The 17,149-nt window shown below is 38.8% G+C and overlaps 1 pseudogene; it reads right to left on the bottom strand.

The window, feature by feature from the left end:
* Positions 1 to 3,877: 3,877 nt before the first annotated feature.
* LOC114628748 lies at positions 3,878 to 16,905 on the bottom strand (annotated as a pseudogene).
* Between the last annotated feature and the right edge of the window lie 244 nt (positions 16,906 to 17,149).

Raw genomic sequence — 17,149 nt, forward strand, 5'->3', positions numbered from 1 at the left:
CTCCACCCTGGCACTTCACATCTCTGTGAAGCTAGGTACTTCCTCTCTCACTGAAGTCAGAAAAGACAGCCCAGCTAGAACATATCCCACATACATGCAACAGCTTTTAGGATATCTCCTGTTCCAGTTGTTCAGGACCCACAAGAAGACCAAGCTGCACATCTGCTACTTATGAACTGGGAAGGCTAGGTCCAGCCCATGTATGTTCTTTGGTTGGTGGTTCAGTTTCTGAAAGCCCCAAGGATTCAGGTTAGTTGACTCTTTTGGTCGTCCTGTGGAGTTCCTATCCCCTTCAGGACCCACAATCCTTCATCCTATTCTTTCATAAGAATTCCCAAACTCTATCTACTGTTTGGTTGTGGGTGTCTGTATCTGTCTGAGTCAACTACTGAATGGAGACTCTTGGAGGACAACTTGCTCTTGTCTGAAAGCATAACAGAATATCATTAACAGTGTTAGTGGTCTGTGCTTGCCTATGGGATAGGTCTCATACTGGGCCAGTTATTGGTTGGCCACTCCCTCAGTCTCAGCTCCATCCCATTACATCTCTTGTACACAGGATAAATTTTGGGATGAAAATTTTGTGGGTGGGTTGGTGTTTCTATCGATCCGCTGGGATTCCTGTCTGGATAAAGGAAGTGACCTCTTGTGGTACCATACCACAAATGTAGTAAATCATAGTTAAGGTCATCTCCATTGATTCTTGGGTACCTTCCTTGTCCCAGGCCATTTCTCATCCTGGAGATGCCCCTACCTTACCACCCCATAAGTTTCAGATTTCCATTTATTTTCATGGCCATCTAATCATTTCTTCTGTGCTTCCCCACACCTAATTGTGAATTCCTCCATTCCCCCCTCTCTCCAAGATCCTTCTTTCCATCTACACCTTAGGACTATTTTATCCCCCCTTTTAAGTGAAATTCAAGCTTTCTTACTTGAGACTTACATTTTGTTTAGCATTTTTGGGTCTGTGGAATGTAATATGGTACCTATATTTTATGGCTAATATCCACTTATAATTGAGTACATACCATGCACGTCCTTTTGGGACTGGGTTGTCTCACTCAGTATGATATTCTCAAGTTCCATCCATTTGACATCAAAGTTCATGTTATCTTGGTTTTTAATAACTGAATAGTACTCCATTGTGTGGGTTTACCACCTTCTCTTTATCCATTCTTCATTTGAGGGGCATCTAGGTTGTTTCTAGTTTCTGGCTATTACAAATAAAATGGCTATGAACATAGTTGAGCAAGGGTCTTTGTGAAATACTGGAGAATCTTTTGAGTCTATGTCCAGGAGTGATATAGAAAGGGCCTGAGGTAAAACTATTCCTAGTTTTCTGAGAAAACGACAAATTGATATACAAAGTAGTTGTACGAGTTTGCACTCTCACCAGCAATAAAGGAGTTTTCCCCTTGTCTCACATCCTATCCAGTATGTGCTATCTCTTGAGCTTTTGCTCTTTTTGGCCAATAGAGACTCGATTTAGATTTATTTCATATTCATAATTATTTTTAGAATGTTTCTACAGTAATAAGTTTCCATATGATTTTTCAAATGACTTATTCCTCCCCATTTCACCATTCTAATTCTTCTTCCCCATTGCCTTCTCATTTAAATCTCCCACACCCTCCAACTATATAATGTATTTCCTCTTACTTGAGTGATCCTCCCCTGACATCTCTTACTTGATATAGAATCTCTGTGATTCTATGGATTTTAGCACACATATAAAATAAAACATACAATATTTGTATTTAGGATCTGTGTTACCTCACTCACGTTTTTCTAGGTCCATTTGTTTACCTGTATATTTCATAATTTCTACTTTTTTCTATTTTTTCTTTTTAAAAATTTATTCTTTAATCTTTTTTTACAGTCCAGACTTTGTCCCCCTCCCAGTTCACTCTCTGGCTATTTCACATCCCACACCTCCTCCACACCCTGTCTCCAAGAGGATGTTCCCACTCCTCTCACCCCACGAGAACTCTCTACTCCCTGGGGCCACAAGTCTCTCGAGGGTTAAGTGCACCTTCTCTGATTGAGTCCAGCCAGAAGTCCTCTGCTGTATATGTGTTGGGAGACTCTTATCAGCTGGTGTATGCTTCCTGGTTGTTAGCCCAGTATCTGAGAGATCCTGGGAGTCCAGGTTAGTTGAGACTCCAGGTCTTCCTATGTTGCCACCCTCCTCCTCAGCTTCTTCCAGTTTTTCCCTAATGTAACCACAGGAGTCACCAGATTCTGTTCATAATTTCCACGTTTAACAGAAGCAAAATACTTCATTATATATTGAGGTAAAGGACATCTACGCTGTTTCCAATTCAGTTTGTGTTTAATCAATTGAAAATTCCCTGTTTATTTTTGAATATATTTTTGAGAAATTATTTGTTTTTTTGGGAGTTCAATTTATTTTAGTTCTTTAAATATTTTAGATTCTGACTGAATATCAGATGTGGAAATGTGTACAATTTTTTTCTATTCCATAGCATGATATTTACTTAACTGCTGGTGTCTTTTACCACACAGAGTTTTTATTTTCATGAGCCCCCATTAATATCTATCTATCTATCTGTCTGTCTGTCTGTCTGTCTGTCTGTCTGTCTATCTATCTATCTATCTATCTATCATCTCTCTATCATCTTTCTATCATTTATCTCTCTCTCATCTATGTATCTATTTTTAACTTTTTATTGATTCTTTGTTTCAAATCATGCACCCTGATCTATCTCATCTTCCTGTCCCCTTGTATCTGCCTTCCACCCCTGAAACCTTCCCCCCAAAACAACACACACACACACACACCACCACCACCACCAGCACCACCACCACCACCAACAACAAAATAAAACAAAGCAGAGCATAAAAATATTTTGGGTGGAAAGTGTAATGTGTCACAGTGTACCCAACAGTAACACCTTTCTGTCAATATATCACTTGCAAATATTCATTGTAATTAGCCTGATGTATTAGCCTGATGGAGGTCTCTGTCTTTTGCCACATCATCAATATTGTATCCTCACCAGGACTCTCTCCTCCTGATTATTCTGTTCTTGCCCTGTGTCATGGAGATCCTACTGATTTGGATAAAAACACTCTAAAAATTTATGTTGATTTTGGAGTGAGCCAACTCAAAACCCTGAACCTGTGCCTAGATGGTAGCTGAGCTGCTCAGCCTGCTGATCTCCTTCATCTGTACCATGAGGGCTAGCTCTCCAACACTCTTCAGGATAGGCCTAAGAATACTTTCATCTACAGAAGGCCAGACTAGCTCTCCTGATCTCACACTCTGGTTTTTGTGTTTGAGGGGGGAGGTTCAAGACAGGGTTTTTCTCTGTATAGCCCTGACTGTCCTGAAGCTCCCTTTCTAGACCAGGCTGGCCTCGAACTCAGAAATCCACCTGCCTCTGCCTCCCAAGTGCTGGAACTAAAGGCATGCATCACCACTGCCCACTTCCTGATCTCACACTCTTGAGGCTGGCTCACCCACATTCTTGCCCTCAGGACCAGTTCTACTGTGTTTCCCCGGCCTTGTGAAGGTTTTACTCTCTTGAGTGTTACAACTAGCGAGTGGCAAAAATATCTCCCCCGATCTCATTACCTCTGGGCGAAGTCTGGAACTTCTGCAAGTGACAAGCATCTGTTAGGGAGATCATCATCCAGGTTCCCATGCCACCTTACTTCGGATGAGTGGTGGGGCCAACTCTCCCTAGTCTTGCCCACAGGGCTCTTTTACTTATACCCCTGCCAACAAGGCCACCTCTACTATGCTGCCCAGGTAAGGTACAGCTGGTGAGGGTAAGAGAAAGTTCTTCCAACTGCTTCAGGTGGTGAGGGGTTAGGAGGTAGAGGACATCATTCCTGGGCACAAACCACCTTATAGTTGAAGGATTGTGGGGACAGCTCTCTTACACTCATGTCTTTGGAACGGGTTCATCCATGTCTCCTCCACCAGGGCTAGCTCTACTATGCTGTCCAAACAAGGTGCAGGACCTTGCCTCCCAAGTGCTGCAGCTGGCAAGGGGTAAAGGGGAGGAAGGCATTGACTCAGCACCAGTGTCTCTCTTAGCAGAGGAGTGGCAAGTCTAGAACTCACATGTTCACACTGTGGCACAGGTTCACCCTTGCCCCATAACCAGGGCCATCTTTACTGTGCTGCCAAGGCATAGTGCAAGGCCTTCTACAGCTACAGTGCTGGGCAGAGCTAGTCCTACACCCTACCTGGACAGCACAGCAGAGCTGGCTGCGGTGGTGAATGCATAGCTGAGCTATCCTACGGGTTTGGAAATGCTGGCCCAGCCTCTCGTCTGCAGTGAGATGGTAGAGGTGTGGAGTTGATGCTGTGCTACATCCCTTACCACCTGAGGCAGTCAGGAGAGCTAGCCCTAAGGCCATATGGTCCCATTTATTCAATGTTGGTCTAAGTGCCTGTGCTATAGTTTTCCTCTTCAGAAACTCTCCCCTGTACCAGAGAATTCAAGCCTAATTTCCCACTTTCTTTTGTGTCATAATCAAGGTATATGGCCTTATACTGAGTTCCTTGATCCATTTAGAGTCCAGTTTTGTTAAGGGTAATAAATACAGTTCTGTGTGCATTCTTCTTCATGCAGCCATCAAGTTTGCTCAGTGTCATTTGTGGAACATGCTTTCTTTTATCTACGCATATTTCTGGCTTCTTTATTAAAAATAAAGTGCCTATAACTGTTTAAACTTATGTTTGAATCTTCAATTTAATTTCATTCACCAATATGTCTATTTTTATGCTAATACCATGATGGTTTTATTACTATGGCTCAGTAATAAAACAGAAAATCTTGGATAGTGATGACTCCAGCATTTTTTAATATTTAGGATTGTTTTAGCTATCTTGTTTGTGTTTGTTTCCTTGTTTGTTATGTTTCCAAACTAAGCTGAAAGGTTCCTTTTTAGTTTTTATTTTGCTTTGTTTTTCAAATTCTCTGAAAAATTATATTGGAATTTTGATGGGGATAACATTGAATCTGTAAATTTCTGTTGTTGTATTTTAGTATATTTTTGTCAGCTGCTATTCTACCTAGTAAAATAATCAGATTTTTTCTTTTGAAATAAGGGGATGAAAACCATTACCACTCAAATCTTTCACAAAGATAGTTTTGGACTTGTGATTGTGCATAGGATTGATTATGTGCCCTTTCATTTTTAGTGTGGGCTGACAAATGTCCACACCCAGAGGTAATTGCCTTTTAATATTTATATTGAATAATTATATATTGACTGAAGTCTAAGACATTGATTAATTATCTCATTTCAAAATTCATTCAGCTTAGGGATTATTCTCATCCAATCTACAAACCCAAGTCTGAACCACAACAATCTCAACCAGGTAAATTTTTTGAGTCAAATTTTTATGATAAATGTATATTTAGTACATTTAAATGCTCAAAGTCATCTTATGCCAATTATTTCTTGATGATAATAATGCCATTTATTAATGGCATACATGGTTTAGAAACATTCACAAGCACAAAATAAGGTATTTATAAATCTAAGATACACTTTGATATTTATTATTCAACTTCCATTGCCTTAACAGTTCCAGTGTGCAATCTCTTTGTTAGAAACTTATAGGAAGCAATCGTGAAACTAATGAGGCTTGCTTAAAGTTTAAACATGATTTAGGTAGACCTGGGTCTTGGAATACACACCTATAATCAAAGGTATCTGAAAAGCTAAGACAGCGACATACTTGAGTTTAGAGATTCTCCTCTGTCCTGGACAAACAGCAATATACCTCATCTTCAAAAAAGAAAATCAATTCTTGTGTTGTTATAGATCTCCTAGTGCTTTGTAATTTATTTAAAAGGAAAATAAATGACATTAATGAGGCATGCATATAATATGTTTTAATAAAATTGAATGCAATATCATATGGCGGAGCTGTCACTGAAAATTCAGTTACTTACCTATATACCTATATTTTGCTTTTACATCTAATTATTTCTCTGTACTTATTCTCTGAAACTCAATCTATCTATGTGTAATCAGGAATTTTAGTAGAGAATCCATGGCTGGAATTTCAAAACCCAATATCAAGACCTATCAGGAATACACAAAGTAATTAAAGAAAATAAAAACAAAAACAAATGAGAACTCCTGGTGTAAGATTCAAAATACAGTTCCTACTTACCAAGGAGAAAAATGGATGCACATGGAAGAAAGTTGGTTCTAGTGGAAGGGGCACAGAAGAACTTAAACATCAGTAAAGAACCCTGGTAGCCCCAATGAAAACAATCATTTTTTTTCTATTAAAAGAGAAATACATATCTGAGTGACTCCATGTACTAGAATGTGTCATAAAGAGGCAACACATCAGTTAAAAGCATAAGTGTGCTATGCTTTTCACTAATAAATTTATGTTAAACTAAGAATACTTCTAATGATTTTATTATCGTGATATTTAAGGAAATACTATTACAAGGTAGAGAACTGTTCATAGGTCAATGCATTTTTTTCCTATAGTATCTTTGAATGTGGATGTTGTGAGAAAATACGTTATTTGTGAATTTCTAGACAAAACATATAAAAGCACAATTCCCAATGAGCCAATATCTAGCATCTATACAAGTTGAGTGTTGATTTTTTTACAATTGCAAGTTCTTCCAAAGATGTAAATATATAGATATACAATATGGCTAATTAAAATAATATTTTTAAAAAACTTTAAATTATTTCTTTTTATAAAATATTGTTTTACATAACTGTTCATTTTTTACACAAAAGATATATATTTGTCTGCAGAACTAGAAGAAGAAATATCAGAATCTAAACTGGAAAATGAGAGAAGTTTTGATAAGGGTACAGAAAATCAAGGATTTGTAAGTAAACATTTAAATTCAAATTTATCATTTAATATTTTTTGCTTCAATATTACTGCCCTAGGCCATCATACTACATTTTAAAATACCTTGTACAGTCAACAGATTAATAGCTTAATATTAAAATTAAAGCATTTATCCTGTTTGCAATGACAGAACATTCTTAGAATCCCATTACAGGGCTAAACATTTTATTTTTTTAAAAAAGAAAGAAATATTTAATTTATTTTAATTTTTTAAACATATGTGCTCCTTATTATAAATACAGAAAATAAAACAATTACAAGAAGAGTTTCCTTATTTCCACGTGATCTCAAACTGTGATAAAAGGAATTGGATGACTCTTTCTCAGCTAGTGTGTGCATTACCCTGACTCATTTATTCATTTCATTGGGTATAGCCTCATCCAATTTGTCCTACGATGAGCCCAAGTGCATCTGGGAAATGTGTCCCCCTCTACTTTGTTTCTAAGGAAAGAAGCATGCAAAGTGATTCTGTTTTGTTGTCCCCTACATTGGGTGGAAGGCTTTTTTTTTTTAAATCCCATACTGTTCTGTTATTGTCCAAGTTTTCCACCTTTAATCCTAGGGAACATAAAGATGTCCAGGACTCTTGGATGGTTATCTTCTTTTTTTTTCTTTTTGTTAAAAAATTGGATATTTTATTTATATTTCAGATGTTATCCCTTTACCCCATTTCCCCCTCCCCCTGCCCAGGAACCCCCTATCTCATACTCCCTCCTCCTGCTTTTATGAGGATCTACCCCCTACTCCCACATCCCCACCCTCGAATTCCCCCTCACAATGCATCCAGCCTTCATGGAACTAAGAATCTCATCTCCCACCTATGCCCAACAATGCCATCCTACTTATACAGCTGGAGCCATGGGTCCCTCCCTATGTATTCCAAGGATGGTGGTTTCGACCCTAGGAGCTTTGGTTGGTTGGTATTGTTGCTTTCCTCATGGGGCCCCAAACCCTTTCAGCTTCTTAACCTCCTTCTCTCTAACTCCTCCATTGGGAACCCCTTGATCAGTTAAATGGTTAGCTGTGAGCATCCGTCTCTAAATATGTGAGACTCTGACAGACCTCTAAGGAGACAGCTATATCAGGCTCCTGTCAGCATGCACTTCCTGACATCCACATCAGCATCTAGTCTACTTTGATGATTGTAAATGGGATGGATTCCCAGGCGGAATGGTCTCCAGACAGACCCTCTTTCAGTTTCTGTCCCACACTTTGTCTCCATATGTGCTCCCTTGAGTATTTTTTGTTTAGGATTTATTTTATTTTTTATTGGATATTTCATTTATATTTCAAATGTTATCCCATTACCTCATTCCTCGCTCCCACCCAGGAATCCCCTAACCCATCCCCCTTCCTGCTTCTATGAAGATGTGCCCCCATACACCCCCCTTCCACCTCCCCACCATCGAATTCCTACACACACGGCATCCACCATTCATGGGACCAAGGAATTTCTCTCCCGCCTATACCTGACAAGATCATCCTCCCTTACATATACAGCTGGAGCCATGGATCCCTCCCTAAGTGCTCCAAGGCTGGTGGTTTAGACCCTGGGAGCTCTGGTTAGTTGGTATTGTTGCTCTCCTCATGGGGTCACAAACCCTTTCAGCTCCTTCAGTCTTCAATTTAACTCCTCCATTGGAAACCACTTGATCATTTCAATGGTTAGCTGTGAGCATCTACCTCTGACTATCTCAAGCTCTGGCAGACCTCTAAGGAGACAGCTATATCAGGCTCCTGTCAGCATGCACTTCCTGACATCCACATCAGTGTCTACCTTTGATGACTGCACATGGGATGGATACCCAGGTGGAATGATCGCCAGATGGCCCCTCCTTCAGTTTCTGTCCTACACTTTGTCTCCGTATTTGCTCCCTTGAGTACTTTGTTACTCCTTCTAAAAAGGATGGAAGCACCCACACTTGGTCCTCCTTCTTCTTGAGCTTTATGTGGTCTGTGAGTTGAATCTTGACTATTTCAAGCTTCTGGGCTAAAATCACTGAGTAAATACCATGTGTGTTCTTTTGTGATTGGCTTACCTCACTCAGGATGATATTTTCTAGTTCCATCCATTTACCTAAGGATTTCTCAAATTCATTGTTTTTAATAGCTTAGTAATACTCCATTTTGCAAATGTATGACTTTTTTTTTTATATCCATTCCTCTGTTGAAGGACATCTGGGTTCTTTCTAGCTTCTGGCTTTTATAAATAAGGCTGCTATGGACATATTGGAGCATATATCCTTGTTATATGTTAGAGTATCTTCTGGGTGTTTGCCCAGGAGTGGTATAGCTGGGTCCTAAGGTAATGCTATGTCCAACTTTCTGAGGAACCACCAGACTGATTTCCAGAGTGTTTGCACCATCTTGCAATCCCACCAACAATGGAGGAGTGTTCCTCTTTCTTCACATCCTTGCCAGCATCTGCTATCACCTGAGTTTTTGATCTTATCCATTATGACTGGTGTTAGGTGGAATCTCAGTGTTTTGATTTTCATTTCCCTGATGACTAAGGATGCTGAACATTTCTTTAGGTGCTTCTCAGTCATTCGAGTTTCCTCAGTTGAGAATTATTTGTTTACCTCTATACCCTATTTTTAATGGGGTTATTTGGTTGTCTGGAGTCTAATTTCTTCAGTTCTTTGTATATATTGGATATTAGCCCTCTAGCAGATGTGGGATTGGTAAAGATCTTTTCTCAATCTGTTGGTTGCCATTGTATCCTATTGACAGTGTCCTTTGTCTTACAGAAACTTACAATTTTATGAAGTCCCATTTGTCAATTCTTGATCTTACAGCATAAGCCATTGGTGTTCTGTTCAAGAAATTTTCCCTGTGCCCAAGTATTCAACGTTCGTTCCCACCTCTTCTATTAGTTTCAGTGTATCTGGTTTTATGTTAATGTCTTTTATCCACTTAGACTTGAGCTTTGCATAAGGAGATAAGAATGGATCAATTTTCATTCTTCTACATGTTGTCCTCTAGTTGAACCAGCACCATTTGTTGAAAATGGTGCCCTTTTCCCACTGGATAGTTTTAGCTCCTTTGTCAAAGATCTCGTCACCACAGGTGTGTGCGTTTATTTCTGGGTCTTCAATTCTATTCCAGTGATCTTCCTCCCTGTCTCTGTATCAATACCATGCAGTTTTTATCACTATTGCTCTGTAGTAGAGCTTGAGGTCAGACTGCTGGAGGTGATTCCTCCAGAAGTTCTTTTATTGTTGAGAATAGTTTTCACTATCCTGGGTTTTTTGTTATTCCAAATGAATTGGAGAATTTCTATTTCTAACTCTCTGAAGGATTGAGTTGGGATTTTAATGGGGATTGCATTGAACCTTTAGATTGCTTTTGGAAAGATGGTCATTTTTATTATATTAATCCTGCCAATCAATGAGCATGGGAGATCTTTCCATCTTATGAGATCTTCTTCGATTTCTTTTTTCAGAGACTTGAAGTTCTTGTCATATAGATTTTTCACTTGCTTGGTTAGATTCACACCAAGGTATTTTATATTATTTTTGACTATTGTGAAGGATGTCATTTCCCTAATTTCTTTTTCAGTCTGTTTATCTTTCATGTAGAGGTAGGCTACTGATTTGTTTGAGTTGTTTTTATAACCAGCCACTTTGGTGAAGTTGATTATCAGGTTTAGGAGTTCTCTGGTGGAAGTTTTGGGGTCACTTAAGTATACTATTTTATCATCTGCAAATAGTGATATTTTGACTTCTTCATTTCCTATTTGTATCCCTTTGACTTCTTTTTGTTGTCTAATTGCTCTGGCTAGGACTTCCAGTACTATATTGAATAGGTAGGGGGAGAGTGGGCAGCCTTGTCTAGTCCCTGATCTTAGTGGGATTGCTTCAAGTTTCTCTCCATTTAGTTTGATGTTGGCTACTGGTGTGCTGTAAATTGCTTTTACTATGTTTAGGTATGGGCCTTGAATTCCTGATCTTTCCAAGTTATTTTTTGTATTAAAGAGATGTTGAATTTTGTCAAATGCTTTCTCAGCATCTATTGAGAGGTTCATGTGGGTTTTTTCCTTGAGTTTGTTTATATAGTGGATTACATTGATGAATTTCCATCCCTGCATTCCTGGGATAAAGCCTACTTGATCATGATTAATGATTGTTTTGATGTGTTCTTGAATTCAGTTTGTGAGAATTTTATTGAGTATTTTTCCATCGATATTTATAAGGAGATTGGTCTAAAGTTTTCTTTCTTTATTTGGTCTTTCTGAGGTTTAGGTATGACCGTGATTGTGGCTACATAGAATGAATTTTGTAGTGTTCCTTCTGTTTCCATTTTGTGGAATAGTTTGAAGAGAATTGCTTTTATATCTTCCTTGAAGGTCTGATAGAATTTGCACTAAAACCATCTGGTCCTGGGCTTTTTTTTTTTTGTGGGGGGACTTTTAATGATTGCTGTTATTCCTTTAGGAGTTATGGGATTGTTGAAATGATTTATCTGCTCCTGATTTAACTTTTGTACCTGGTATCTGTCTAGAAAATTGTCCATTTCATCCAGATTTTCCAGTTTTGTTGAGTATAGGCCTTTGTAGAAGGATCTGATGATTTTTTAATTTTCTCGGTTTCTATTGTTATGTCTCCCTTTTCAGTTCTGATTTTATTAATTTGGATACTGTCTCTGTGACCTCTGGTTAATCTGGCTAAGGGTTAATCTATCTTGTTGATTTTCTCAAAGAATCAACTCCTAGTTTTGTTGATACTTTGTATAGTTCTTTTTGTTTCAACTTGGTTGATTTCAGTCCTGAGTTTATTTCCTCCTATGTACTCCTCTTGGGTATATTTGCTTCTTTTTGTTCTAGACCTTTCAGGTATGTTGTCAAATTGCTAGTGTATGCTCTCTCTCTCCAGTTTCTTTTTGTAGACACTTTGAGCTATGAGTTTTTCCCTTAGCACTCCTTTAATTGTGTCCCATAAGTTTTGTTATGATGAGCCTTCATTTTCATTAAATTCTAAAAAGTCTTTATTTATTTCTTCTTTGACTAAGTCATCAATGAGTAGATTGTTGTTCAGTTTCCACGTGTATGTGGGCTTTCCATTGTTTTTGTTCTTATTGAAGACCAGCCTTAGTCCATGGTGATCTGATAGGATGCAAGGGATTATTTCAATCTTTTTGTATCTGTTGAGACCTGCTTTGTGACCAATTATGTGGTCTATTTTGGAGAAGGTACCATGAGATGCTGAGAAAAAGGTATATTCTTTTGTTTTAGGATGAAATGTTCAATAGATATTCATTAAATCCATTTGGTTCATAACTTCCGTTAATTTCACTGTGTCTCTGTTTAGTTTCTGATTCTATGATCTGTCCATTGCTGAGAGTGGGGTGGTGAAATCACCCACTATTTTTGTGTGGGGTGAAATGTGTGTTTTGAGCTTTTGTAAAGTATCTTTTATGTATGTTGGTGCCCTTGCATTTGGAGCATAGATGTTCAGAATTGAGAATTTATCTTGGTAGATTTTTTCTTTGATGAATATGAAGTGTCCTTCCTTATTTTTTGATAACTTTTGGTTGAAAGTCTATTTCATTTGAAATTAGAATGGCTATCTCAGCTTGTTTCTTGGGACCATTTGCTTGGAAAATTGTTTTCCAGCCCTTTGCTCTGAGGTTGTGTCTGTCTTTGTCACTGACATGCATTTCCTGTATGCAGCAAAATTCTGTGTCCTGTTTACATATCCAGTCTGTTAGTCTACTTCTTTTTATTAGATAATTGAGTCCATTAATGTTAAGAGATATTAAGGAAAAAGGATTGTTTTTTCCGATTATTTTAACTATTAGAAGTGTAATTATGTTTGTTTAGCTATCTTCTTTTGGGTGTGTTGGAAGATTACTTTCTTGGTTTTTCTATGTTGTAGTTTCTCTCCTTGTGTTGCAATTTTCCATCTATTTTCCTTGTAAGGCTGGATTTGTGGGAAGATATTGTATAAATTTGGTTTTGTCATGGAATATGTTGGTTTCTCCATCTATAGTGATTGTCAGTTTTACTGGCTACAGTAGTCTGGGCTGGCATTTGTGTTCTCTTAGGGTCTGTATGATAACACTCCACGATCTTTAGGCTTTTATAGTCTCTGGTGAAATGTCTGGAGTAATTCTCATAGATCTGCCTTTATATGTTTCTTGACCTTTTTCTCTTACTCCTCTTAATATTTTTTTCTTTTTTCTGTGAATTCGATGTTTTCATTAGTATGTGATGGGAGGAATTTCTTTTCTGTTCTAGTCTATTTGCAGTTCTGTAGGCTTCTTGTATGTTCATTGGCATCTCTTTCTTTAGGTTAGGGAAGTTTTCCTCTATAATTTTGTTGAATATATTTACTGGCCCTCTAATTTGGGAATCTTCACTCTCATCTATACCTATTATTCTTAGGTTTATTCTTCTCATTGTATCCTGGATTTTCTGGATGTTTTGAGTTAGGAGCTTTTTGCATTTTGCATTTTCTTTGACAGTTGTGCCAATGTTTTCCATGGTATCTTCTTCACTTGAGATTCTCTCTTCTATCTCTTGTATTCTGTTGGTTATACTTTCATCAATGACTCCTGATTTCTTTCCTAGGTTTTTTATCTCCATGGTAGTCTCCCTTTGAGATTTCATTATTGTTTTTACTTCCATTTTTAAATCCTGGATGTTTTTTTTTTTAATTCTTTCACCTCTTTGGTTGAGTTGTCTTGCAATTCTTTAAGGGATTTTTGTGTTTCCTCTTTAAGGGGTTCTACCTGTTTACCTATGTTCTCCTGTATTTCTTTAAGGGAGTTATTTATGTCCTTCTTAAAGTCCTCTATCATCCTCAGGAGAAGTGATTTTAAATCTGAATCTTGATTTTCTGGTGTGACAGGTTGTCCAGGACCTGCTATGGTGGGAGAACTGGGTTTGATGACGCCAGGTAACTTTGGTTTATGTTGCTTATATTCTTGTGCTTGCCTTTCGCCATTTGGTTGAATCTAGTGCTACCTGCACTCAATATCTCTGACTGGAGACTGTCTTTCCAGTTATCTTGCTTGTGTCAGCACTCCTCAGAGTCCAGATGTCTCTGTGATCCTGTAATCCTGAGCTCCTGGGTGGAAGAGTTCCTGTTATTCAGGCTTCCTCTGGGTTTCTCAAATCCTGCTCCTCTGAGTGCAGTGGTTCCTCAGCTGCTCTGATTGCAGTGGTTCCTCAGCTGCTCTGAGTGCAGTGGTTCCACCACTGCTCTAAGGTGTTTCAGCATATGGTGTCTTCACAGGAGCAGACCTGCTAGGTGTCTGTCCCAGTCAAAATAACCAATCAGGGGTTGAAGGGGAGTGGTATTCTGGAGGAGTGGGGTTTGAGTTGGTAATGAGTGAAGAGTGTCCCAGGCTCTCAGTTGCACTTCTGGGGTGTAGGGTTGTGGTGGATGGTTCTTACCAGCTGCTCCAGGAAAATTCAGGATAGGGTGTTTTAACGGAGCAGACCAGCCAGGCATCTGCCCCAGCCAAAAGGTCCAAGCAAAGGGTCTAAGGGGAGTGATATTCCAGAGTGGTGTGGGTTGGTTGTGTTGTTGGGAATGGTTCTTATCTGCTGCTCTAGGAAGGTTCAGGTTATGGTGTCTTCACAGGAGCAGACATGCTAGGTGTCTGCCCCAGCCAAAAGGCTAACTGTTTAATTTTAAATTGTGATTTATGCATGGCACTCATTTTTGTATCACAGTTAAATTTAGTATAAACTATAAAAATGCTAACACCATTTCAACAGAAATCTATTAAGATACCTTAGAAAATTACTTAAAGGAATCAACAGCTAGTCAATTACTGCTACAAGGTTAATACACAAGATTTCACACATTTTACTGAAATTTTCAGTAAATAAGTTTATCCATAATACTTGTAAAATTAAAATATTCAAAAGCTATGTGTGGTTCTAAAGCAATTACTACCTGGAGTGAAAATCCTATGCCATACCTTTTTTGATCTCCAGAATAATCTTAGCTTTAAAAAAGCTGGTTGAATTTGCAAACCTTCAGATTACCCATTATGAACAGAGTAGCTGCATTATAACTGAGCTTAAATTAACTCAAGACAGCAGTCAACTTCTAAAGTCACACTGCAGAGTGTAGAGGTAAGGCACTGAGCCAGAACTATCTCTTTAAAAAAAATACCAGATCACCCTTCTATTACAACATGAAAGGAATCAAAGATAGACAGTAGTGAAGTTCTACACTGGCTTCTTGGTATTTCAATGCTGTTTATTGAGGAGTGAACGAGACTACTGTCAAACATGTCGATGACACTTCACATTCAAGGGTCAGGAGTGGGACAATTGTCACACTATCCCTGCATAAACCTGGGAAAGAACCAGAATGATATCAAGTGACAGCCCCGTGCTTCAGTTTGTCAGCAGTTGTTTGCTGAAATCATGTAAGAAATTTGAGGGTCATCATCTTCCATATCATTGAAGTCTGTCTGTGTCTTCAACAGTATCTGCATCACATCTGAAGTATCTTATATGAATTTCTCCTTCCCAACAACCAGACCGGTGAGGCTGATTTAGTCTATGGTCTTCCCTCTCAGCAGTCTCAACTTCTGGACTACATTCTCCACAATGTGCTTCAGTGATGGCATAAATAAGTCATAGTAGGGGACAAATTTTTCTTCTACAGTATCTGCAACTGATACAATGGATGTTACAACTTGCACCCAAACTAACTTCACACCTTTCTGAATCAGCTCCTAGAGCTTGAGTATCATAATGGAATGCAAATGTTTCACCAAGTTATCCAAGTACAGAATAAGCAATGACTTTGGACAATCTTCAGAGAAGTTAATTAGGGCAGCCGCTACATGGGCCTGCACCCATTGGTTGCCTTGGTCTTCCATGGTCTGAAACAAAGCTGCAACCACTTTCTCATGAAACTTCTTTGAAAATCAGGTGCAAAATCTGTAGCCATCTCACCCACAGCATTGCAGGCTGCATATTGGACTCTTGGATGAGGAGCTTGAAGGAAAAGCAAGACAAAATTTGCAATCTTACTTAGAATTCCTCCTATCTGCTGGTGACATCCTTCACCAATGGCAGAAAAGACAATTACTCCTGCATGCCAGTATTTCCAATCAGGTTTTTGAGGCATTTGCATAATGTGTTCCTTAATTATTGGCAGAACGAGCTTTCTACCAAGTCCACAGGTCATTCGGTCTAATTTACTCTTACTAGTAACTGCATTGCTATTGAAATCATCATCTTCTAGCTCATCAGCATTTGCCCAGTCTTGATCTTCTTTTAGGTCAGTCATCATTGCCAACATCTGAGGAATAGTCTGTGAAATGATATTGGTGTACTTTCTTAACATAGAAGCTACAGTCTCTGACAGCATAACAATCACTTCAAAGGCAAGCTGGCACTGCAAATTATTGAAATTAATGTCTCCACACAACTTTAGACATAATTGTAGAGTTGTTTCTAAGTGAGGACACAAATACTTTGGAACAGTATCCACAATCTCAACAAGGGGTTTTAGGACAGAATCATCATTCTAGTAGCATGAGTCATTGACAGTCTTTAAGAATCCAGGTAGCAAGTCTGTGAAGTGTTTGAACAGAGCAACATTATTCTCATTGGTAAGTATGAAGGCAGCTGTAGCTTTGGCAAACAGTGTCCTGATTGAAGAATGTTTCTGATACTGCATACACCAAACTAACATCCATTTGATGATGTCCAAACAGTGTTGTTGGTTCCCAAAAATTCCAGGAAAGTTCCAAAATATGTGAAGGGCAGCTTCCCAGAGTCCCATGTTTTGTGAGATGACTGAATCAAAGAGGAACTTCAAATCTTCAGGCCACTGGTTGTTGCTGTCTTCATCTATTAAATTCCTGGCCAATTCTGCAGCAATATCACAAATTGTTTTTCTCATGTGGGATTGAGTTTCCATCTGAATGATCATTAGCAATCCACTCTTGATGGCAGTCTGGACATCTGATGGAAGAGCTGGATAGACTTCATCACATGCAGGGGACAAAAGATGTCTTAGGAGAACAGCAGACATTTGTCTAGCCTCCTCAGCAGCTGTTGTGTTTCTGATGGCTTGTAAGAGGAATGTGATGATCTTGGACTGGCCTGGGATATTCTCCTACTCCTATGTTTCCTCCACCTGTTTCTGGACCGCATTGTTGGGCTAGAGCAGGTTTCCCAGGAGCAGGTAGAACTGTTGCTGCTCCTCCATGGTGGTTGCCATTGCACTAGGCATGAGAGAGAGAGAGAGAGAGAGAGAGAGAGAGAGAGAGAGAGAGAGAGAGAGAGAGAGA

The sequence above is a fragment of the Grammomys surdaster genome, unplaced genomic scaffold, assembly GCF_004785775.1.
Source record: "Grammomys surdaster isolate TR1022 unplaced genomic scaffold, NIH_TR_1.0 271, whole genome shotgun sequence".
Classification (NCBI taxonomy): Eukaryota; Metazoa; Chordata; class Mammalia; order Rodentia; family Muridae; genus Grammomys; species Grammomys surdaster.